The following is a 25,309-nucleotide window of genomic DNA, read 5'->3' as shown; positions in this document are numbered from 1 at the left end:
CGGTTGCCAGGTGTACGGTGTTTCCTCCGACACATTGGTGCTGCTGGCTTCAAGGGTTAAGTGGACATTCCCTGCAGTCAGCATGTCAATTACACGCTCCCTCAAAACTTGAGACATTTGTGGCATTGTGTTGTGTGACAAAACTGCACATTTTAAAGTGGCCTTTTATTGTCCATGGCGGATTGTGCACCTGTGTAATGATCATGCTGTTTAATCAGCTTCTTGAAATGCCACACCTGTCAGGTGGAGGGTTTATCTTGACAAAGGAGAAATAAGCTTTTTTGAGCGTGAATCACAGTACCCCATAATGACATCACAATACCCCATAATGACATCACAATACCCCATAATGACATCACAATACCCCATAATGACATCACAATACCCCATAATGACATCACAATACCCCATAATGACATCACAATACCCCATAATGACATCACAATACCCCATAATGACATCACAATACCCCATAATGACATCACAATACCCCATAATGACATCACAATACCCCATAATGACATCACAATACCCCATAATGACATCACACTACCCCATAATGACATCACAATACCCCATAATGACATCACAATACCCCATAATGACATCACAATACCCCATAATGACATCAGGAACATTACAGGGATGTTTTATTTCAGCTCTTGAAACATATTAAAAATGTTGCGTTTATATTTCTGTTGGGTGTATTTTTGACCTAGGCCTACTCCACTACACTTCCACTGTGAACACATACACTAAACTAAAAGATACTAAACTACAGCTGTACATTGTTAAAAGGGTTCCTAGAGGGGATCCTTCAGGGGTTTCATCAAACTGAAACTGGTTGGGTGGGGTGGGGTGGGGGGGGACCCATTTTAATTAATCTTAATCTTAATTAATGAATCCTCAAATATCCTTTTGATATGATTAATAATAATCAGCGTAACAATAATATTATCAATAACAACAACAAAATCCAAATATGAGGTAAACAACAAACACATTTTAGGTGTCAGTGTTTATTATAATTTTAGTGGCAAAGCAGAATTCAAAAAATCCAAATTTCGATGTGAACTCCAAGCAGAGCCCCACGTCCAATGGGTTTATCCTCTGGCACCCCACGTCCAATGGGTTTATCCTCTGGCACCCCACGTCCAATGGGTTTATCCTCTGGCACCCCACGTCCAATGGGTTTATCCTCTGGCACCCCACGTCCAGTGGGTTTATCCTCTGGCACCCCACGTCCAATGGGTTTATCCTCTGGCACCCCACGTCCAATGGGTTTATCCTCTGGCACCCCACGCCCAATGGGTTTATCCTCTGGCACCCCACGTCCAATGGGTTTATCCTCTGGCACCCCACGTCCAGTGGGTTTATCCTCTGGCACCCCACGTCCAATGGGTTTATCCTCTGGCACCCCACGTCCAATGGGTTTATCCTCTGGCACCCCACGTCCAATGGGTTTATCCTCTGGCACCCCACGTCCAATGGGTTTATCCTCTGGCACCCCACGTCCAATGGGTTTATCCTCTGGCACCCCACGTCCAATGGGTTTATCCTCTGGCACCCCACGTCCAATGGGTTTATCCTCTGGCACCCCAAGTCCAATGGGTTTATCCTCTGGCACCCCAAGTCCAATGGGTTTATCCTCTGGCACCCCCAGTCCAATGGGTTTATCCTCTGGCACCCCAAGTCCAATGGGTTTATCCTCTGGCACCCCAAGTCCAATGGGTTTATCCTCTGGCACCCCAAGTCCAATGGGTTTATCCTCTGGTACCCCACGTCCAATGGGTTTATCCTCTGGCACCCCACGTCCAATGGGTTTATCCTCTGGCACCCCAAGTCCAATGGGTTTATCCTCTGGCACCCCAAGTCCAATGGGTTTATCCTCTGGCACCCCAAGTCCAATGGGTTTATCCTCTGGTACCCCACGTCCAGTGGGTTTATCCTCTGGCACCCCAAGTCCAATGGGTTTATCCTCTGGCACCCCACGTCCAATGGGTTTATCCTCTGGCACCCCACGTCCAGTGGGTTTATTCTCTGGCACCCCAAGTCCAATGGGTTTATCCTCTGGCACCCCAAGTCCAATGGGTTTATCCTCTGGCACGTTGATGTTCTCTGTATCCACAGACAGAATGAATTCACACAAGGATGGAAGGTGTCCTGTTTCTATTGATCAGAGGTGAAGTCTGTGAGGTACACAGAAATGATATACAGATAATTAACAAATATACACATGAAAGTTTTCATTCCTTGTGTGAAAACTGTTACACCCTGGGTAGGTATACCTGGTCCGTACTGAAGAGACCTCCGGGATCGTCATTAAACAGGGAGGAGGAAGATGGCAGCTGTGACTGAGTCCTGGAAGGTTCTAGAGAAACCGTTCATTACAATCAACTATAGAGGACACTGTCCATGTGATCTGAAATCAAATCAAAGTTTATTTGTCACATGCGCCGAACACAACAGTGAAACGCTTACAAGCCCTTATTAACCAACAATGTTATTATTTTTATTAATATTTATTAAATGCTTTAATAAAAAAAATAAGTGTTAAGTAAAAGACATAGATAAGTAAAAAAATGTCAAATAAAAGTAACAAATAATTAAAGAGCAGCAGTAAAATAACAATAGTGAGGCTGTATACAGGGGGGCACCGGTTAGTGGAGGTAATTGAGGTGATATGTACATGTAGGTAGAGTTAAAGACAAAACAACCCCCATTTGTTCATAGTATGTGATATTGTACATAGTACAGTACATAGTGGTGTCAGTATACCTGCAGACAGACACACACAGACAGTGATCCGTTCCGTCATCTGGGCCCAAATACAGATAACCTTCGACGCATCTTCGGTGATTCTTATCCATTTGAACTGGCTCCATGTTCTGTGTTAGAATCATTTTTAAAAGGGAGAACGTGTTAATTACACAACACAGACATTTGCACAAATATGAAAAGACGGTTGGCATCATTAAACGATGTCAATTTAGACACGACGGAGAAACCTGCTGCTGTTTCAAATTCAAATCCACATTTTTCAGTTTGGCAGCTAGGTTCCTTGAAGAACCCCCACCAACTAAAAAGGTTCCTTGAAGAACCCCCACCAACTAAAAAGGTTCCTTGAAGAACCCCCACCAACTAAAAAGGTTCCTTGAAGAACCCCCACCAACTAAAGAGGTTCATTGAAGAACCCCCACCAACTAAAAAGGTTCCTTGAAGAACCCCCACCAACTAAAAAGGTTCCTTGAAGAACCCCCACCAATTAAAGAGGTTCCTTGAAGAACCCCCACCAACTAAAAAGGTTCCTTGAAGAACCCCACCAACTAAAAAGGTTCCTTGAAGAACCCCCACCAACTAAAAAGGTTCCTTGAAGAACCCCCACCAACTAAAGAGGTTCCTTGAAGAACCCCCACCAACTAAAGAGGTTCCCTGAAGAACCCCCACCAACTAAAGTTGTTCCCTGAAGAACCCCCACCAACTAAAGAGGTTCCCTGAAGAACCCCCACCAACTAAAGAGGTTCCCCGAAGAACCCCCAACAACTAAAGAGGTTCCTTGAAGAACCCCCACCTCGATGAATGACACTTTCATTCCTTGATAAATGACACTTTCCATGGGGTTCTTGGAAGAACCTTTTGGGTGCATTTCTCAGAGAGATTTGGATATCGTTTGTCCCCTGAAGTCGTGTAGCTCTAATTAAACCAAGGACTTGACGAACTATATTTCATGTCCCCAATTCTGTTCTGTCCTCCCTGAGTCAGGTCTTAGACAGGGACATGGGTGGATCAATCGTGTTCTGTCCTCCCTGAGTCAGGTCTTAGACAGGGACATGGGTGGATCAATTCTGTTCTGTCCTCCCTGAGTCAGGTCTTAGACAGGGACATGGGTGGATCAATTCTGTTCTGTCCTCCCTGAGTCAGGTCTTAGACAGGGACATGGGTGGATCACTCCTGTTCTGCCCTCCCTGAGTCAGGTCTTAGACAGGGACATGGGTGGATCACTCCTGTTCTGTCCTCCCTGAGTCAGGTCTTAGACAGGGACATGGGTGGATCAATTCTGTTCTGTCCTCCCTGAGTCAGGTCTTAGACGGGGACATGGGTGGATCAATTCTGTTCTGTCCTCCCTGAGTCAGGTCTTAGACAGGGACATGGGTGGATCAATTCTGTTCTGTCCTCCTGAGTCAGGTCTTAGACGGGGACATGGGTGGATCAATTCTGTTCTGTCCTCCCTGAGTCAGGTCTTAGACAGGGACATGGGTGGATCAATCGTGTTCTGTCCTCCCTGAGTCAGGTCTTAGACGGGGACATGGGTGGATCAATTCTGTTCTGTCCTCCCTGAGTCAGGTCTTAGACGGGGACATGGGTGGATCAATTCTGTTCTGCCCTCCCTGAGTCAGGTCTTAGACGGGGACATGGGTGGATCAATCCTGTTCTGTCCTCCCTGAGTCAGGTCTTAAAGAGACATGGGTGGATCAATCGTGTTCTGTCCTCCCTGAGTCAGGTCTTAAAGAGACATGGGTGGATCAATCCTGTTCTGTCCTCCCTGAGTCAGGTCTTAAAGAGACATGGGTGGATCAATCGTGTTCTGTCCTCCCTGAGTCAGGTCTTAGACGGGGACATGGGTGGATCAATCCTGTTCTGTCCTCCCTGAGTCAGGTCTTAGACGGGGACATGGGTGGATCAATCGTGTTCTGTCCTCCCTGAGTCAGGTCTTAGACAGGGACATGGGTGGATCAATCGTGTTCTGTCCTCCCTGAGTCAGGTCTTAGACAGGGACATGGGTGGATCAATCGTGTTCTGTCCTCCCTGAGTCCCCCAAAAAACTACAGTAAAGTCTCCAAAACAATACAGTAAATAAATACTACTGTAAATCCCCCAAAACTACAGTAAATACTACAGTTTTTTTTTCCAGGTCTGTCTGTCTGCCTGTTTGCCTGCCTGTATGTCTGCCTGTCTGTCTGCCTGTTTGCCTGGCTGGCTGGCTGGAGGGGAGACCTGCTCAATGTGGCAGAGATCATTTGTTTGCTTTGCAATTATTTTCCGTCGGTGGACACAAATTGATTCATTCGGTACAAAAACACAGTGTGTTTCAGAGACAGGGAGAGAGTCCGAGAGAAAGGGAGACACAGAGGGAGAGAGAGAGATACTGAGATATCGTTCTGTCTGGTTGACACCTCCTCAGTGTGTTAGACCAGGACCAGTCTCATTCTGTCTGGTTAACACCTCCTGTTAGACCAGGACCAGTCTCATTCTGTCTGGTTAACACCTCCTCAGTGTGTTAGACCAGGACCAGTCTCATTCTGTCTGGTTAACACCTCCTGTTAGACCAGGACCAGTCTCATTCTGTCTGGTTGACACCTCCTCAGTGTGTTAGACCAGGACCAGTCTCATTCTGTCTGGTTAACACCTCCTCAGTGTGTTAGACCAGGACCAGTCTCATTCTGTCTGGTTAACACCTCCTGTTAGACCAGGACCAGTCTCATTCTGTCTGGTTAACACCTCCTCAGTGGGTTAGACCAGGACCAGTCTCATTCTGTCTGTTTAACACCTCCTCAGTGTGTTAGACCAGGACCAGTCTCATTCTGTCTGGTTAACACCTCCTGTTAGACCAGGACCAGTCTCATTCTGTCTGGTTAACACCTCCTGTTAGACCAGGACCAGTCTCATTCTGTCTGGTTGACACCTCCTCAGTGTGTTAGACCAGGACCAGTCTCATTCTGTCTGGTTAACACCTCCTGTTAGACCAGGACCAGTCTCATTCTGTCTGGTTAACACCTCCTCAGTGTGTTAGACCAGGACCAGTCTCATTCTGTCTGGTTAACACCTCCTGTTAGACCAGGACCACTCTCATTCTGTCTGGTTAACACCTCCTCAGTGTGTTAGACCAGGACCAGTCTCATTCTGTCTGGTTAACACCTCCTGTTAGACCAGGACCAGTCTCATTCTGTCTGGTTAACACCTCCTGTTAGACCAGGACCAGTCTCATTCTGTCTGGTTAACACCTCCTGTTAGACCAGGACCAGTCTCATTCTGTCTGGTTAACACCTCCTGTTAGACCAGGACCAGTCTCATTCTGTCTGGTTAACACCTCCTGTTAGACCAGGACCAGTCTCATTCTGTCTGGTTAACACCTCCTGTTAGACCAGGACCAGTCTCATTCTGTCTGGTTAACACCTCCTGTTAGACCAGGACCAGTCTCATTCTGTCTGGTTAACACCTCCTCAGTGTGTTAGACCAGGACCAGTCTCATTCTGTCTGGTTAACACCTCCTCAGTGTGTTAGACCAGGACCAGTCTCATTCTGTCTGGTTGACACCTCCTCAGTGTGTTAGACCAGGACCAGTCTCATTCTGTCTGGTTAACACCTCCTCAGTGTGTTAGACCAGGACCAGTCTCATTCTGTCTGGTTAACACCTCCTCAGTGTGTTAGACCAGGACCAGTCTCATTCTGTCTGGTTAATACCTCCTCAGTGTGTTAGACTAGGACCAGTCTCATTCTGTCTGGTTAACACCTCCTGTTAGACCAGGACCAGTCTCATTCTGTCTGGTTAACACCTCCTCAGTGTGTTAGCTCCTCCTCCTGCAGAGCTCTGTCAATGATCCCTCTCTCTTTACCTCTCTACCTCTGTGTTTGTGTGTCTTTGTATGTGTGTATAGAGGGGTGTGTGCTTGTGCGTGGTCCCTTCCTGAAAGTCACTTCCTTCCAAAACACACACGAACTTACCCATCTGTCCCCTCCCTCCCTCAACCATCCACCTCCCTCAACCATCCTCCCTCCCTCCCTCCCTCCCTCCCTCCCTCCCTCCCTCCCTCCCTCCCTCCCTCAACTATCCACCTCCCTCCCTCCCTCAACCATCCACCTCCCTCCCTCCCTCAACCATCCACCTCCCTCCCTCAACCATCCACCTCCCTCCCTCCCTCAACCATCCCCCTCCCTCCCTCCCTCCCTCAACCATCCACCTTGGAGGGCCAGTAGGAGGCATTCTTTCCTCTGGTCTAAAAAAAAAAATCCCAATGTCCCAGGGCAGTGTTTGGGGACATTGCCCTGTGCAGGGTGTCATCTTACGGATGGGACGTTTAACAGGTGTCCTGACTCCCTGAGGTCATTAAAGATCCCTTGGTACTCATCATAAGAGTAAGGGGGTGTTAACCCCGGTGTCCTGGCTAAATTCCCAATCCGGCCCTCAGATCATCACGGTCACCTAATCATCCTCAGCTTCCTATTGGCTGGTTCATTCCCCTCCTCTCCCCTGTAACTATTCCCCAGGTCGTTTACTGCGAATGAGAAGGTGTTCTCAGTCAACTAACCTGGTAAAATAACAGTCAAATACAAAATAAATGACCATTGCAGGAGCTTATTGAAAATGTCCTGTGATCTCTCTGTCCTTGGTATTGTTTTAAAGGGCCTCGTCCCAAATGAAAACCCTATTCCATTCATAGTGCACTACATTATTCCCAGGGCACAAAGGGATTGGGATCGCAAGGTTTCAGAGGGCTCTGGCCTAATGTAGTGCACTACATAGGGAATAGGGCTCTGGTCTAATGTAGTGCACTACATAGGGAAAGGGCTCTGGTCAAATGTAGTTCACTATATAGAGAATAGGGCTCTGGTCTAATGTAGTGCACTATATAGGGAATAGGGCTCTGGTCAAACGTAGGGCACTATATAGGAAATAGGGCTCTGGTCTAATGTAGTGCACTATATAGGGAATAGGGCTCTGGTCTAATGTGGTGCACTACATAGGGAATAGGGCTCTGGTCTAATGTAGTGCACTACATAGGGAATAGGGCTCTGGTCTAATGTAGTGCACTATATAGGGAATAGGGCCCTGGTCTAATGTAGTGCACTATATAGGGAATAGGGCTCTGGTCTAAAGTAGTGCACTATATAAGGAATAGGGCTCTGGTCTAATGTAGTGCACTATATAGGGAATAGGGCTCTGGTCTAAAGTAGTGCACTATATAGGGAATAGGGCTCTGGTCTAAAGTAGTGCACTATATAGGGAATAGGGCTCTGGTCTAATGTAGTGCACTATGTAGGGAATAGGGCTCTGGTCTAAAGTAGTGCACTATATAGGGAATAGGGCTCTGGTCTAATGTAGTGCACTATATAGGGAATAGGGCTCTGGTCTAAAGTAGTGCACTACATAGGGAATAGGTCTCTGGTCTAATGTAGTGCACTATATAGGGAATAGGGCCCTGGTCTAAAGTAGTGCACTATTTGTAAGTCGCTCTGGATAAGAGCGTCTGCTAAATGACTTAAATGTAAATGTAATGTACATAGGGAATAGGGTGCCATAGGGCTCTGGTCAAAAGTAGTTAACTATATAGGGAATAGGGCTCTGGTCACTAGTAGTGCACTATATAGGGAATAGGGCTCTGGTCAAACGTAGGGCACTATATAGGGAATAGGGCTCTGGTCTAATGTAGTGCACTATATAGGGAATAGGGCTCTGGTCTAATGTAGTGCACTATATAGGGAATAGGGCTCTGGTCTAATGTAGTGCACTATATAGGGAATAGGGCTCTGGTCACTAGTAGTTCACTATATAGGGAATAGGGCTCTGGTCTAATGTAGTGCACTATATAGGGAATAGGGCTCTGGTCTAATGTAGTGCACTATATAGGGAATAGGGCTCTGGTCTAATGTAGTGCACTATATAGGGAATAGGGCTCTGGTCACTAGTAGTTCACTATATAGGGAATAGGGCTCTGGTCTAATGTAGTGCACTATATAGGGAATAGGGCTCTGGTCACTAGTAGTTCACTATATAGGGAATAGGGCTCTGGTCTAATGTAGTGCACTATATAGGGAATAGGGCTCTGGTCTAATGTAGTGCACTATATAGGGAATAGGGCTCTGGTCTAAAGTAGTGCACTATATAGGGAATAGGGCTCTGGTCTAGTAGTAGTGTACTATATAGGGAATAGGGCTCTGGTCTAATGTAGTGCACTATATAGGGAATAGGGCTCTGGTCACTAGTAGTTCACTATATAGGGAATAGGGCTCTGGTCACTAGTAGTTCACTATATAGGGAATAGGGCTCTGGTCACTAGTAGTTCACTATATAGGGAATAGGGCTCTGGTCACTAGTAGTTCACTATATAGGGAATAGGGCTCTGGTAACTAGTAGTTCACTATATAGGGAATAGGGCTCTGGTCAAACGTAGGGCACTATATAGGGGATAGGGCTCTGGTCTAAAGTAGTGCACTATATAGGGAATAAGGCTCTGGTCTAATGTAGTGCACTACATAGGGAATAGGGCTCTGGTCTAATGTAGTGCACTACATAGGGAATAGGGCTCTGGTCTAATGTAGTGCACTATATAGGGAATAGGGCTCTGGTCTAATGTAGTGCACTATATAGGGAATAGGGCTCTGGTCTAAAGTAGTGCACTATATATGGAATAGGGCTCTGGTCTAAAGTAGTGCACTATATAGGGTATAGGGCTCTGGTCTAATGTAGTGCACTATATAGGGAATAGGGCTCTGGTCTAAAGTAGTGCACTATATATGGAATAGGGCTCTGGTCTAAAGTAGTGCACTATATAGGGAATAGGGCTCTGGTCTAATGTAGTGCACTATATAGGGAATAGGGCTCTGGTCTAAAGTAGTGCACTATATAGGGAATAGGGCTCTGGTCTAATGTAGTGCACTATATAGGGAATAGGGCTCTGGTCTAAAGTAGTGCACTATAGGGAATAGGGCTCTGGTCTAATGTAGTGCACTATATAGGGAATAGGGCCCTGGTCTAAAGTAGTGCACTATATAGGGAATAGGGCTCTGGTCTAAAGTAGTGCACTATATAGGGAATAGGGCTCTGGTCTATAGTAGTGCACTATATAGGGAATAGGGCTCTGGTCTAAGTAGTGCACTATATAGGGAATAGGGCTCTGGTCTAAGTAGTGCACTATATAGGGAATAGGGCTCTGGTCTAATGTAGTGCACTATATAGGGAATAGGGCTCTGGTCTAAAGTAGTGCACTATATAGGAATAGGGCTCTGGTCTATAGTAGTACACTATATAGGGAATAGGGCTCTGGTCTAAGTAGTGCACTATATAGGGAATAGGGCTCTGGTCTAAGTAGTGCACTATATAGGGAATAGGGCTCTGGTCTATAGTAGTGCACTATATAGGAATAGGGCTCTGGTCTAAGTAGTGCACTATATAGGAATAGGGCTCTGGTCATAGTAGTTCACTATATAGGGAATAGGGCTCTGGTCTATAGTAGTGCACTATATAGGGAATAGGGCTCTGGTCATAGTAGTACCACTATATAGGGAATAGGGCTCTGGTCTAAGTAGTGCACTATATAGGGAATAGGGCTCTGGTCTAAAGTAGTGCACTATATAGGGAATAGGGCTCTGGTCTATAGTAGTGTACTATATAGGGAATAGGGCTCTGGTCTAAAGTAGTGCACTATATAGGAATAGGGCTCTGGTCTAAAGTAGTGCACTATATAGGAATAGGGCTCTGGTCTAAAAGTAGTGCACTATATAGGGAATAGGGCTCTGGTCTAAGTAGTGCACTATATAGGGAATAGGGCTCTGGTCTAAGTAGTGCACTATATAGGGAATAGGGCTCTGGTCTAAAGTAGTGCACTATATAGGGAATAGGGCTCTGGTCTAAAGTAGTGCACTATATAGGGAATAGGGCTCTGGTCTAAGTAGTGCACTATATAGGGAATAGGGCTCTGGTCTATAGTAGTTCACTATATAGGGAATAGGGCTCTGGTCTAAAGTAGTGCACTATATAGGGAATAGGGCTCTGGTCTAAAGTAGTGCACTATATAGGGAATAGGGCTCTGGTCTAAGTAGTGCACTATATAGGGAATAGGGCTCTGGTCTAATAGTAGTACCACTATATAGGGAATAGGGCTCTGGTCTAATGTAGTGCACTATATAGGAATAGGGCTCTGGTCTAAGTAGTGCACTATATAGGGAATAGGGCTCTGGTCTAAAGTAGTGCACTATATAGGGAATAGGGCTCTGGTCTAAGTAGTGCACTATATAGGAATAGGGCTCTGGTCTAAAGTAGTGCACTATATAGGGAATAGGGCTCTGGTCTAAAGTAGTGCACTATATAGGGAATAGGGCTCTGGTCTAAAGTAGTGCACTATATAGGGAATAGGGCTCTGGTCTAAAGTAGTGCACTATATAGGGAATAGGGCTCTGGTCTAAAGTAGTGCACTATATAGGGAATAGGGCTCTGGTCTAAAGTAGTGCACTATATAGGAATAGGGCTCTGGTCTAAAGTAGTGCACTATATAGGGAATAGGGCTCTGGTCTAAAGTAGTGCACTATATAGGAATAGGGCTCTGGTCTAATAGTAGTGCACTATATAGGAATAGGGCTCTGGTCTAAAGTAGTGCACTATATAGGGAATAGGGCTCTGGTCTAAAGTAGTGCACTATATAGGGAATAGGGCTCTGGTCTAAGTAGTGCACTATATAGGGAATAGGGCTCTGGTCTAAAGTAGTGCACTATATAGGGAATAGGGCTCTGGTCTAAGTAGTGCACTATATAGGGAATAGGGCTCTGGTCTAAGTAGTGCACTATATAGGGAATAGGGCTCTGGTCTAAAGTAGTGCACTATATAGGGAATAGGGCTCTGGTCTAAGTAGTGCACTATATAGGAATAGGGCTCTGGTCTAAAGTAGTGCACTATATAGGGAATAGGGCTCTGGTCTAAAGTAGTGCACTATATAGGGAATAGGGCTCTGGTCTAAAGTAGTGCACTATATAGGAATAGGGCTCTGGTCTAAAGTAGTGCACTATATAGGGAATAGGGCTCTGGTCTAAAGTAGGGCTCTGGCAAAGTATATAGGGAATAGGGCTCTGGTCTAAAGTAGTGCACTATATAGGGAATAGGGCTCTGGTCTAAAGTAGTGCACTATATAGGGAATAGGGCTCTGGTCTAAATAGTAGTGCACTATATAGGGAATAGGGCTCTGGTCTAAAGTAGTGCACTATATAGGGAATAGGGCTCTGGTCTGTAGTGCACTATATAGGAATAGGGCTCTGGTCTAGTAGTGCACTATATAGGGAATAGGGCTCTGGTCTAAAGTAGTACCACTATATAGGGAATAGGGCTCTGGTCTAAAGTAGTGCACTATATAGGAATAGGGCTCTGGTCTAAAGTAGTGCACTATATAGGAATAGGGCTCTGGTCTAAAGTAGTGCACTATATAGGGAATAGGGCTCTGGTCTATAGTAGTGCACTATATAGGGAATAGGGCTCTGGTCTAAAGTAGTGCACTATATAGGGAATAGGGCTCTGGTCTAAAGTAGTGCACTATATAGGGAATAGGGCTCTGGTCTATAGTAGTGCACTATATAGGAATAGGGCTCTGGTCTAAAGTAGTGCACTATATAGGGAATAGGGCTCTGGTCAATAGTAGTGCACTATATAGGGAATAGGGCTCTGGTCTAATGTAGTGCACTATATAGGGAATAGGGCTCTGGTCTATAGTAGTGCACTATATAGGGAATAGGGCCTGGTCTAATAGTAGTGCACTATATAGGGAATAGGGCTCTGGTCTAAGTAGTACCACTATATAGGAATAGGGCTCTGGTCTAAAGTAGTGCACTATATAGGAATAGGGCTCTGGTCAATAGTAGTCCACTATATAGGGAATAGGGCTCTGGTCTATAGTAGTGCACTATATAGGAATAGGGCTCTGGTCTAATGTAGTGCACTATATAGGGAATAGGGCTCTGGTCTAAAGTAGTGCACTATATAGGAATAGGGCTCTGGTCTAAAGTAGTGCACTATATAGGGAATAGGGCTCTGGTCTAATAGTAGTGCACTATATAGGGAATAGGGCTCTGGTCTAAGTAGTGTACTATATAGGGAATAGGGCTCTGGTCTAAGTAGTACCACTATATAGGGAATAGGGCTCTGGTCACTAGTAGTTCACTATATAGGGAATAGGGCTCTGGTCATAGTAGTTCACTATATAGGGAATAGGGCTCTGGTCTAATAGTAGTACCACTATATAGGGAATAGGGCTCTGGTCAATAGTAGTACCACTATATAGGGAATAGGGCTCTGGTCTAATAGTAGTTCACTATATAGGGAATAGGGCTCTGGTCAAAGTAGGGCACTATATAGGGAATAGGGCTCTGGTCTAAAGTAGTGCACTATATAGGGAATAAGGCTCTGGTCTAAGTAGTGCACTATATAGGGAATAGGGCTCTGGTCTAATGTAGTGCACTACATAGGGAATAGGGCTCTGGTCTAAGTAGTGCACTATATAGGGAATAGGGCTCTGGTCTAATGTAGTGCACTATATAGGGAATAGGGCTCTGGTCTAAGTAGTGCACTATATAGGGAATAGGGCTCTGGTCTAATGTAGTAGTACTATATAGGGAATAGGGCTCTGGTCTAAAGTAGTGCACTATATAGGAATAGGGCTCTGGTCTAAAGTAGTGCACTATATAGGGAATAGGGCTCTGGTCTAAAGTAGTGCACTATATAGGGAATAGGGCTCTGGTCTAATGTAGTGCACTATATAGGGAATAGGGCTCTGGTCTAAAGTAGTGCACTATATAGGGAATAGGGCTCTGGTCTAATGTAGTGCACTATATAGGGAATAGGGCTCTGGTCTAAAGTAGTGCACTACATAGGGAATAGGGCTCTGGTCTAATGTAGTGCACTATATAGGGAATAGGGCCCTGGTCTAAAGTAGTGCACTACATAGGGAATAGGGTGCCATAGGGCTCTGGTCAAAAGTAGTTCACTATATAGGGAATAGGGCTCTGGTCACTAGTAGTGCACTATATAGGGAATAGGGCTCTGGTCAAACGTAGGGCACTATATAGGGAATAGGGCTCTGGTCTAATGTAGTGCACTATATAGGGAATAGGGCTCTGGTCTAATGTAGTGCACTATATAGGGAATAGGGCTCTGGTCTAAAGTAGTGCACTATATAGGGAATAGGGCTCTGGTCACTAGTAGTTCACTATATAGGGAATAGGGCTCTGGTCTAATGTAGTGCACTATATAGGGAATAGGGCTCTGGTCTAATGTAGTGCACTATATAGGGAATAGGGCTCTGGTCTAATGTAGTGCACTATATAGGGAATAGGGCTCTGGTCTAATGTAGTGCACTATATAGGGAATAGAGCTCTGGTCACTAGTAGTTCACTATATAGGGAATAGGGCTCTGGTCTAATGTAGTGCACTATATAGGGAATATGGCTCTGGTCTAATGTAGTGCACTATATAGGGAATAGGGCTCTGGTCTAATGTAGTGCACTATATAGGGAATATGGCTCTGGTCTAATGTAGTGCACTATATAGGGAATAGGGCTCTGGTCTAATGTAGTGCACTATATAGGGAATAGGGCTCTGGTCTATAGTAGTGCACTATATAGGGAATAGGGCTCTGGTCACTAGTAGTACACTATATAGGGAATAGGGCTCTGGTCTAAAGTAGTGCACTATATAGGGAATAGGGCTCTGGTCTATAGTAGTGCACTATATAGGGAATAGGGCTCTGGTCTAAAGTAGTTCACTATATAGGGAATAGGGCTCTGGTCTAAAGTAGTGCACTATATAGGGAATAGGGCTCTGGTCTAAAGTAGTGCACTATATAGGGAATAGGGCTCTGGTCACTAGTAGTGTACTATATAGGGAATAGGGCCCTGGTCTAAAGTAGTGCACTATATAGGGAATAGGGCTCTGGTCTAAAGTAGTGCACTATATAGGGAATAGGGCTCTGGTCTAATGTAGTGCACTATATAGGGAATAGGGCTCTGGTCTAATGTAGTGCACTATATAGGGAATAGGGCTCTGGTCTAATGTAGTGCACTATATAGGGAATAGGGCTCTGGTCTAATGTAGTGCACTATATAGGGAATATGGCTCTGGTCTAATGTAGTGCACTATATAGGGAATAGGGCTCTGGTCTAATGTAGTGCACTATATAGGGAATAGGGCTCTGGTCTAATGTAGTGCACTATATAGGGAATAGGGCTCTGGTCTAATGTAGTGCACTATATAGGGAATAGGGCTCTGGTCTAATGTAGTGCACTATATAGGGTAGGGCTCTGGTCTAATGTAGTGCACTATATAGGGTAGGGCTCTGGTCTAATGTAGTTTACTATATAGGGTAGGGCTCTGGTCTAATGTAGTGCACTACATAGGGGATAAGGCTCTGGTCTAATGTAGGGCACTATATAGGGAATAGGGCTCTGGTCTAAAGTAGTGCACTATATAGGGAATAGGGCTCTGGTCAAACGTAGTGCACTATATAGGGAATAGGGCTCTGGTCAAACGTAGGGCACTATATAGGGAATAGGGCTCTGGTCAAACGTAGGGCACTATATAGGGAATAGGACTCTGGTCACTAGTAGTTCACTATATAGGGAATAGGGCTCTGGTCAAACGTAGGGCACTATATAGGGAATAGGACTCTGGTCACTAGTAGTTCACTATATAGGGAATAGGGCTCTGGTCAAACGTAGGGCACTATATAGGGAATAGGACTCTGGTCACTAGTAGTTCACTATATAGGGAATAGGGCTCTGGTCTATAGTAGTTCACTATATAGGTAATAGGGCTCTGGTCACTAGTAGTTCACTATATAGGGAATAGGGCTCTGGTCTATAGTAGTTCACTATATAGCGAATAGGGCTCTGGTCACTAGTAGTTCACTATATAGGGAATAGGGCTCTGGTCTATAGTAGTTCACTATATAGGTAATAGGGCTCTGGTCACTAGTACATTTACATTTACATTTAAGTCATTTAGCAGACGCTCTTATCCAGAGCGACTTACAAATTGGTGAATTCACCTTCTGACATCCAGTGGAACAGCCACTTTACAATAGTGCATCTAAATCATTAAGGGGGGGTGGTGAGAAGGATTACTTATCTTATCCTAGGTATTCCTTGAAGAGGTGGGGTTTCAGGTGTCTCCGGAAGGTGGTGATTGACTCCGCTGTCCTGGCGTCGTGAGGGAGTTTGTTCCACCATTGGGGGGCCAGAGCAGCGAACAGTTTTGACTGGGCTGAGCGGGAACTGTACTTCCTCAATGGTAGGGAGGCGAGCAGGCCAGAGGTGGATGAACGCAGTGCCCTTGCTTGGGTGTAGGGCCTGATCAGAGCCTGGAGGTACTGCGGTGCCGTTCCCCTCACAGCTCCGTAGGCAAGCACCATGGTCTTGTAGCGGATGCGAGCTTCAACTGGAAGCCAGTGGAGAGAGCGGAGGAGCGGGAGTGACGTGAGAGAACCGGAAGGTTGAACACCAGACGGGCTGCGGCGTTCTGGATGAGTTGTAGGGGTTTAATGGCACAGGCAGGGAGCCCAGCCAACAGCGAGTTGCAGTAATCCAGACGGGAGATGACAAGTGCCTGGATTAGGACCTGCGCCGCTTCCTGTGTGAGGCAGGGTCGTACTCTGCGGATGTTGTAGAGCATGAACCTACAGGAACGGGCCACCGCCATGATGTTGGTTGAGAACGACAGGGTGTTGTCCAGGATCACGCCAAGGTTCTTAGCGCTCTGGGAGGAGGACACAATGGAGTTGTCAACCGTGATGGCGAGATCATGGAACGGGCAGTCCTTCCCCGGGAGGAAGAGCAGCTCCGTCTTGCCGAGGTTCAGCTTGAGGTGGTGATCCGTCATCCACACTGATATGTCTGCCAGACATGCAGAGATGCGATTCGCCACCTGGTCATCAGAAGGAGGAAAGGAGAAGATTAATTGTGTGTCGTCTGCATAGCAATGATAGGAGAGACCATGTGAGGTTATGACAGAGCCAAGTGACTTGGTGTATAGCGAGAATAGGAGAGGGCCTAGAACAGAGCCCTGGGGGACACCAGTGGTGAGAGCGCGTGGCGAGGAGACAGATTCTCGCCACGCCACCTGGTAGGAGCGACCTGTCAGGTAGGACGCAATCCAAGCGTGGGCCGCGCCGGAGATGCCCAACTCGGAGAGGGTGGAGAGGGAGGATCTGATGGTTCACAGTATCAAGGCAGCCGATAGGTCTAGAAGGATGAGAGCAGAGGAGAGAGAGTTAGCTTTGGCAGTGCGGAGCGCCTCCGTGATACAGAGAAGAGCAGTCTCAGTTGAATGACTAGTCTTGAAACCTGACTGATTTGGATCAAGAAGGTCATTCTGAGAGAGATAGTGGGAGAGCTGGCCAAGGACGGCACGTTCAAGAGTTTTGGAGAGAAAAGAAAGAAGGGATACTGGTCTGTAGTTGTTGACATCGGAGGGATCGAGTGTAGGTTTTTCAGAAGGGGTGCAACTCTCGCTCTCTTGAAGACGGAAGGGACGTAGCCAGCGGTCAGGGATGAGTTGATGAGAGAGGTGAGGTAAGGAGAAGGTCCCCGGAAATGGTCTGGAGAAGAGAGGAGGGGATAGGGTCGAGCGGGCAGGTTGTTGGGCGGCCGCCGTCACAAGAAGCGAGATTTCATCTGGAGAGAGAGGGGAGAGAAAGAGGTCAGAGCACAGGGTAGGGTAGTGTGAGCAGAACCAGCGGTGTCGTTTTGACTTAGCAAACGAGGATCGGATGTCGTCGACCTTCTTTTCAAAATGGTTGACGAAGTCATCTGCAGAGAGGGAGGAGGGGGGGGGAGGGGAGGAGGATTCAGGAGGGAGGAGAAGGTGGCAAAGAGCTTCCTAGGGTTAGAGGCAGATGCTTGGAATTTAGAGTGGTAGAAAGTGGCTTTAGCAGCAGAGACAGAGGAGGAAAATGTAGAGAGGAGGGAGTGAAAGGATGCCAGGTCCGCAGGGAGGGAAGTTTTCCTCCATTTCCGCTCGGCTGCCCGGAGCTCTGTTCTGTGAGCTCGCAATGAGTCATCGAGCCACGGAGCGGGAGGAGGACCGAGCCGGCCTGGAGGATAGGGGACATAGAGAGTCAAAGGATGCAGAAAGGGAAGAGAGGAGGTTGAGGAGGCAGACTCAGGAGAAAGGTTGGAGAAGGTATGAGCAGAGGGAAGTGATGATAGGATGGAAGAGGAGAGAGTAGCGGGGAGAAAGAGCGAAGGTTGGGACGGCGCGATACCATCCGAGTAGGGGCAGTGTGGGAAGTGTTGGATGAGAGCGAGAGGGAAAAGGATACAAGGTAGTGGTCGGAGACTTGGAGGAGTTGCAATGAGGTTAGTGGAAGAACAGCATCTAGTAAAGATGAGGTCGAGCGTATTGCCTGCCTTGTGAGTAGGGGGGAAGGTGAGAGGGTGAGGTCAAAGAGGAGAGGAGTGGAAAGAAGGAGGCAGAGAGGAATGAGTCAAAGGTAGACGTGGGGGGAGGTTAAAGTCGCCCAGGACTGTGAGAGGTGAGCCGTCCTCAGGAAAGGAGCTTATCAAGGCATCAAGCTCATTGATGAACTCTCCGAGGAACCTGGAGGGCGATAAATGATAAGGATGTTAAGCTTGAAAGGGCTGGTAACTGTGACAGCATGGAATTCAAAGGAGGCGATAGATAGATGGGTAAGGGGAGAGAGAGAATGACCACTTGGGAGAGATGAGGATCCCGGTGCCACCACCCCGTGACCAGAAGCTCTCGGGGTGTGCGAGAACACGTGGGCGGACGAAGAGAGAGCAGTAGGAGTAGCAGTGTTATCTGTGGTGATCCATGTTTCCGTCAGTGCCAGGAAGTCGAGGACTGGAGGAGGCATAGGCTGAGATGAACTCTGCCTTGTTGGCCGCAGATCGGCAGTTCCAGAGGCTACCGGAGACCAGGAACTCCACGTGGGTCGTGCGCGCTGGGACCACCAGATTAGGTGACGCGGCCACGCGGTGTGGAGCGTTTGTATGGTCTGTGCAGAGAGGAGAGAACAGGGATAGATAGACACATAGTTGACAGGGTACAGAAGAGGCTACGCTAATGCAAAGGAGATTGGAATGACAAGTGGACTACACGTCTCGAATGTTCAGAAAGTTAAGCTTACGTAGCAAGAATCTTATAGACTAAAATGATTGAAATGATACAGTACTGCTGGAGTAGGCTAGCTGGTAGTGGCTGCGATGTAGCTAACCTAGAAAATCGCTCTAGGCTAAACAATTGACTTAGATACAAAGACGGCTATGTAGCTAGCTAGCTACGATCAAACAAAACAAACCGTTGTACTGTAATAGTTACTACAGTGCTGCTATTCGGGGCTAGCTGGCTAGCTACGTTAAGAGAACGACAATAGCTGGCCAGCTAACCTAGAAAATCGCTCTAGGCTACACAATTGTCTTAGATGCAAAGACGGCTATGTAGCTAGCTAGCTACGATCAAACAAAACAAACCGTTGTACTGTAATAGTTACTACAGTGCTGCTATTCGGGGGCTAGCTGGCTAGCTACGTTGAAAGACCGACAATAGCTGGCCAGCTAACCTAGAAAATCGCTCTAGACTACACAATTGTCTTAGATACAAAGACGGCTATGTAGCTGGCTAGCTACGATCAAACAAATCAAACCGTTGTACTGTAATGAAGTGAAATGAAAAATGTGATACTACCTGTGGAGCGACGCGGAATGTTGACCGGGTAGTTGGAGTTCAATTCGGTAGAGGTAGTAGTTCACTATATAGGGAATAGGGCTCTGGTCTATAGTAGTTCACTATATAGCGAATAGGGCTCTGGTCACTAGTAGTTCACTATATAGCGAATAGGGCTCTGGTCACTAGTAGTTCACTATATAGCGAATAGGGCTCTGGTCACTAGTAGTTCACTATATAGCGAATAGGGCTCTGGTCACTAGTAGTTCACTATATAGCGAATAGGGCTCTGATCTATAGTAGTACCACTATATAGGGAATAGGGCTCTGGTCTAAAGTAGTGCACTATATAGGGAATAGGGCTCTGGTCACTAGTAGTGTACTATATAGGGAATAGGGCCCTGGTCTAAAGTAGTGCACTATATAGGGAATAGGGCTCTGGTCTAAAGTAGTGCACTATATAGGGAATAGGGCTCTGGTCTAATGTAGTGCACTATATAGGGAATAGGGCTCTGGTCACTAGTAGTTCACTATATAGCGAATAGGGCTCTGGTCACTAGTAGTTCACTATATAGCGAATAGGGCTCTGGTAACTAGTAGTTCACTATATAGCGAATAGGGCTCTGGTCACTAGTAGTTCACTATATAGCGAATAGGGCTCTGGTCACTAGTAGTTCACTATATAGCGAATAGGGCTCTGGTCTAAAGTAGTGCACTATATAGGGAATAGGGCTCTGGTCTAAAGTAGTGCACTATATAGGGAATAGGGCTCTGGTCACTAGTAGTGTACTATATAGGGAATAGGGCCCTGGTCTAATGTAGTGCACTATATAGGGAATAGGGCTCTGGTCTAAAGTAGTGCACTATATAGGGAATAGGGCTCTGGTCTAATGTAGTGCACTATATAGGGAATAGGGCTCTGGTCTAATGTAGTGCACTATATAGGGAATAGGGCTCTGGTCTAATGTAGTGCACTATATAGGGAATAGGGCTCTGGTCTAATGTAGTGCACTATATAGGGAATAGGGCTCTGATCTAATGTAGTGCACTATATAGGGAATAGGGCTCTGGTCTAATGTAGTGCACTATATAGGGAATAGGGCTCTGGTCTAATGTAGTGCACTATATAGGGAATAGGGCTCCGGTCTAATGTAGTGCACTATATAGGGAATAGGGCTCTGGTCTAATGTAGTGCACTATATAGTGTAGGGCTCTGGTCTAATGTAGTGCACTATATAGGGTAGGGCTCTGGTCTAATGTAGTGCACTATATAGGGTAGGGCTCTGGTCTAATGTAGTGCACTACATAGGGGATAGGGCTCTGGTCTAACGTAGGGCACTATATAGGGAATAGGGCTCTGGTCTAAAGTAGTGCACTATATAGGGAATAGGGCTCTGGTCAAACGTAGTGCACTATATAGGGAATAGGGCTCTGGTCTAAAGTAGTGCACTACATAGGGGATAGGGCTCTGGTCTAATGTAGGGCACTATATAGGGAATAGGGCTCTGGTCTAAAGTAGTGCACTATATAGGGGATAGGGCTCTGGTCAAACGTAGTGCACTATATAGGGAATAGGGCTCTGGTCTAAAGTAGTGCACTACATAGGGGATAGGGCTCTGGTCTAATGTAGGGCACTATATAGGGAATAGGGCTCTGGTCTAAAGTAGTGCACTACATAGGGGATAGGGCTCTGGTCTAATGTAGGGCACTATATAGGGAATAGGGCTCTGGTCAAACGTAGTGCACTATATAGGGAATAGGGCTCTGGTCTAAAGTAGTGCACTACATAGGGGATAGGGCTCTGGTCTAATGTAGGGCACTATATAGGGAATAGGGCTCTGGTCTAAAGTAGTGCACTATATAGGGGATAGGGCTCTGGTCAAACGTAGTGCACTATATAGGAATAGGGCTCTGGTCTAAAGTAGTGCACTACATAGGGGATAGGGCTCTGGTCTAATGTAGGGCACTATATAGGGAATAGGGCTCTGGTCTAAAGTAGTGCACTACATAGGGAATAGGGCTCTGGTCTAAAGTAGTGCACTATATAGGGAATAGGGCTCTGGTCAAACGTAGTGCACTATATAGGGAATAGGGCTCTGGTCAAATGTAGTTCACTATATAGGGAATAGGGCTCTGGTCACTAGTAGTTCACTATATAGGGAATAGGGTTCCATTTGGGATGCAGATGGAGATTTGACTACTTGGAGGCGTGATGGTGGCCCCGGTCGGGCTGGGGGTCACGCTGGGGTCAGGCTGGGGTCGCGCTGGGGGTCACGGCGAATAAAGCAGGTAGCATCAGCTGACCCTGAAACTAATTCATTCATAATTAGAGCTACCCTTAAAAAGCACAGAGTTTGCTGACTCCAAAATGGCACCCTATTCCCTGTATAGTGCACTACTTTAGACCAGTGCCCTATATAGTGTACTACCTTAGACCAGTTCCCTATATAGTGCACTACTTTAGAACAGGGCCCTATATAGTGCACTACTTTAGACCAGTTCCCTATATAGTGCACTACTTTAGACCAGGGCCCAATATAGTGCACTACTCTAGACCAGGACCCTATATAGTGCACTACTTTAGACCAGGGCCTATATAGTGCACTACTTTAGACCAGGGCCCTATATAGTGCACTACTCTAGACCAGGACCCTATATAGTGCACTACTTTAGACCAGGGCCCTATATAGTGCACTACTTTAGACCAGGGCCTATATAGTGCACTACTTTAGGCCAGGGCCCTATATAGTGCACTACCTTAGACCAGGGCCTATATAGTGCACTACTTTAGACCAGGGCCCTATATAGTGCACTACTTTAGACCAGGGCTCTATATAGTGCACTACCTTAGACCAGGGCCCCATATAGTGCACTACTTTAGACCAGTTCCCAATATAGTGCACTACTTTAGACCAGGGCCCTATATAGTGCACTACTCTAGATACAATATATACCAATACATCTAATATAGAGACAGCTGTTGAGGTAATGACTAGGCTATGGTCCCTGTTACACATCAATACATCTAAATGTAATATAGAGACAGCTGTTGAGGTAATGACTAGGCTTTGGTCCCTGTTACACATCAATACATCTAATATAGAGACAGGTGTTGAGGTAATAACTAGGCAGACTTTAGTATTTAGAGCTCAATGGGTCCTGGTCAACAGCATGGCTCAATGGGTCCTGGTTAACAGTAGTCCACTATGGGTCCTGGTCAACAGTAGTGCACTATGGGTCCTGGTCAACAGTAGTCCACTATGGGTCAGTAGTGCACTATGGGTCCTGGTCAACAGTAGAGCACTATGGGTCCTGGTCAACAGTAGAGCACTATGGGTCCTGGTCAACAGTAGTCCACTATGGGTCCTGGTCAACAGTAGTGCACTATGGGTCCTGGTCAACAGTAGTCCACTATGGGTCCTGGTCAACAGTAGTGCACTATGGGTCCTGGTCAACAGTAGTCCACTATGGGTCCTGGTCAACAGTAGAGCACTATGGGTCCTGGTCAACAGTAGTCCACTATGGGTCCTGGTCAACAGTAGAGCACAATGGGTCCTGGTCAACAGTAGTGTACTATGGGTCCTGGTCAACAGTAGAGATCAATGGGTCCTGGTCAACAGTAGTCCACTATGGGTCCTGGTCAACAGTAGAGCACTATGGGTCCTGGTCAACAGTAGAGCACTATGGGTCCTGGTCAACAGTAGAGCACTATGGGTCCTGGTCAACAGTAGTCCACTATGGGTCCTGGTCAACAGTAGAGCACTATGGGTCCTGGTCAACAGTAGTCCACTATGGGTCCTGGTCAACAGTAGAGCACTATGGGTCCTGGTCAACAGTAGTCCACTATGGGTCCTGGTCAACAGTAGTCCACTATGGGTCCTGGTCAACAGTAGAGCACTATGGGTCCTGGTCAACAGTAGAGCACTATGGGTCCTGGTCAACAGTAGTCCACTATGGGTCCTGGTCAACAGTAGAGCACTATGGGTCCTGGTCAACAGTAGTGTACTATGGGTCCTGGTCAACAGTAGTCCACTATGGGTCCTGGTCAACAGTAGAGATCAATGGGTCCTGGTCAACAGTAGTCCACTATGGGTCCTGGTCAACAGTAGAGCACTATGGGTCCTGGTCAACAGTAGAGCTCAATGGGTCCTGGTCAACAGTAGAGCACTATGGGTCCTGGTCAACAGTAGTCCACTATGGGTCCTGGTCAACAGTAGTCCACTATAGGTCCTGGTCAACAGTAGTGCACTATGGGTCCTGGTCAACAGTAGAGCACTATGGGTCCTGGTCAACAGTAGTCCACTATGGGTCCTGGTCAACAGTAGAGCACTATGGGTCCTGGTCAACAGTAGTCCACTATGGGTCCTGGTCAACAGTAGTCCACTATGGGTCCTGGTCAACAGTAGTGCACTATGGGTCCTGGTCAACAGTAGTCCACTATGGGTACTGGTCAACAGTAGTCCACTATGGGTACTGGTCAACAGTAGTCCACTATGGGTCCTGGTCAACAGTAGTCCACTATGGGTCCTGGTCAACAGTAGTCCACTATGGGTCCTGGTCAACAGTAGTCCACTATGGGTCCTGGTCAACAGTAGTGCACTATGGGTCCTGGTCAACAGTAGTCCACTATGGGTCCTGGTCAACTGTAGAGCACTATGGGTCCTGGTCAACAGTAGAGCACTATGGGTCCTGGTCAACAGTAGAGCACTATGGATCCTGGTCAACAGTAGTCCACTATGGGTCCTGGTCAACTGTAGAGCACTATGGGTCCTGGTCAACTGTAGAGCACTATGGGTCCTGGTTAACAGTAGAGCACTATGGGTTCTGGTCAACAGTAGTCCACTATGGGTCCTGGTCAACAGTAGAGATCAATGAGTCCTGGTCAACAGTAGAGCACTATGGGTCCTGGTCAACAGTAGAGCACTATGGGTCCTGGTCAACAGTAGTCCTGGTCAACAGTAGTCCACTATGGGTCCTGGTCAACAGTAGAGATCAATAGGTACTGGTCAACAGTAGAGATCAATGGGTCCTGGTCAACAGTAGAGCACTATGGGTCCTGGTCAACAGTAGAGCTCTATGGGTCCTGGTCAACAGTAGAGCTCTGTGGGTCAATTAAGGTGAACACATTCCAGAGAATTAAAGAATCCTATTGGCCCTTTAAATCTCACATTGTTGGGCTGAACCACCAGTGTGATCCAGGTCACTGAGACAGTAGTCAGTACCTGTCTTACTTCCTCTAGTCTAAAGGAGTGCATTATAGGAAATAAGATGCCACTCATTCTGTCCCAATAATATCTCCTGTCTCCTTGATGTGTGCCCTCGTTCACTACTCCCCCACTGACTTAAAAACTGGACTGGTCGTGGAACGGGTTAAAGGGGACTTTCCATGTACCAATCATTTCCTTTCCTTTCCATTTACCAATAGGTTCCTTTCCATGTACCAATCGTTTCCTTTCCTTTCCATGTACCAATAGGTTCCTTTCCTTTCCATGTACCAATAGGTTCCTTTCTGTTCCATGTACCAATAGGTTCCTTTCCTTTCCATGTACCAATCGTTTCCTTTCCTTTCCATGTACCAATCGTTTCCTTTCCTTTCCATGTACCAATAGGTTCCTTTCTGTTCCATGCACCAATCGTTTCCTTTCATTTCCATTTACCAATAGGTTCCTTTCCTTTCCATGTACCAATAGGTTCCTTTCCTTTCCATGTACCAATCGTTTCCTTTCCTTTCCATGTACCAATAGGTTCCTTTCCATGTACCAATCGTTTCCTTTCCTTTCCATGTACCAATAGGTTCATTTCCTTTCCATGTACCAATAGGTTCCTTTCCTTTCCAAGAACCAATAGGTTCCTCTCCTTTCCATGCACCAATAG

General features: G+C 46.6%; 1 long non-coding RNA gene across 1 annotated transcript in view; it reads right to left on the bottom strand.

Moving 5' to 3' along the window:
- Positions 1-2,077: 2,077 nt before the first annotated feature.
- LOC135537089 (uncharacterized) overlaps positions 2,078-25,309 on the bottom strand; it is a 40,895-nt gene continuing 17,663 nt past the window's right edge. Inside the window, exons 2-4 of the long non-coding RNA XR_010455118.1 lie at positions 2,779-2,888; positions 2,289-2,422; positions 2,078-2,189 (exon numbers count right to left, since the gene is read on the bottom strand). This is a non-coding gene — a long non-coding RNA (uncharacterized LOC135537089). The remainder of the gene's footprint in view (positions 2,190-2,288; positions 2,423-2,778; positions 2,889-25,309) is intronic.

The sequence above is a fragment of the Oncorhynchus masou genome, unplaced genomic scaffold (genome assembly GCF_036934945.1).
Source record: "Oncorhynchus masou masou isolate Uvic2021 unplaced genomic scaffold, UVic_Omas_1.1 unplaced_scaffold_709, whole genome shotgun sequence".
NCBI classification, from domain to species: domain Eukaryota; kingdom Metazoa; phylum Chordata; class Actinopteri; order Salmoniformes; family Salmonidae; genus Oncorhynchus; species Oncorhynchus masou.
Note: the sequence above shows the minus strand (reverse complement) of the source record. Positions and strands in the feature narration are given on the sequence as shown.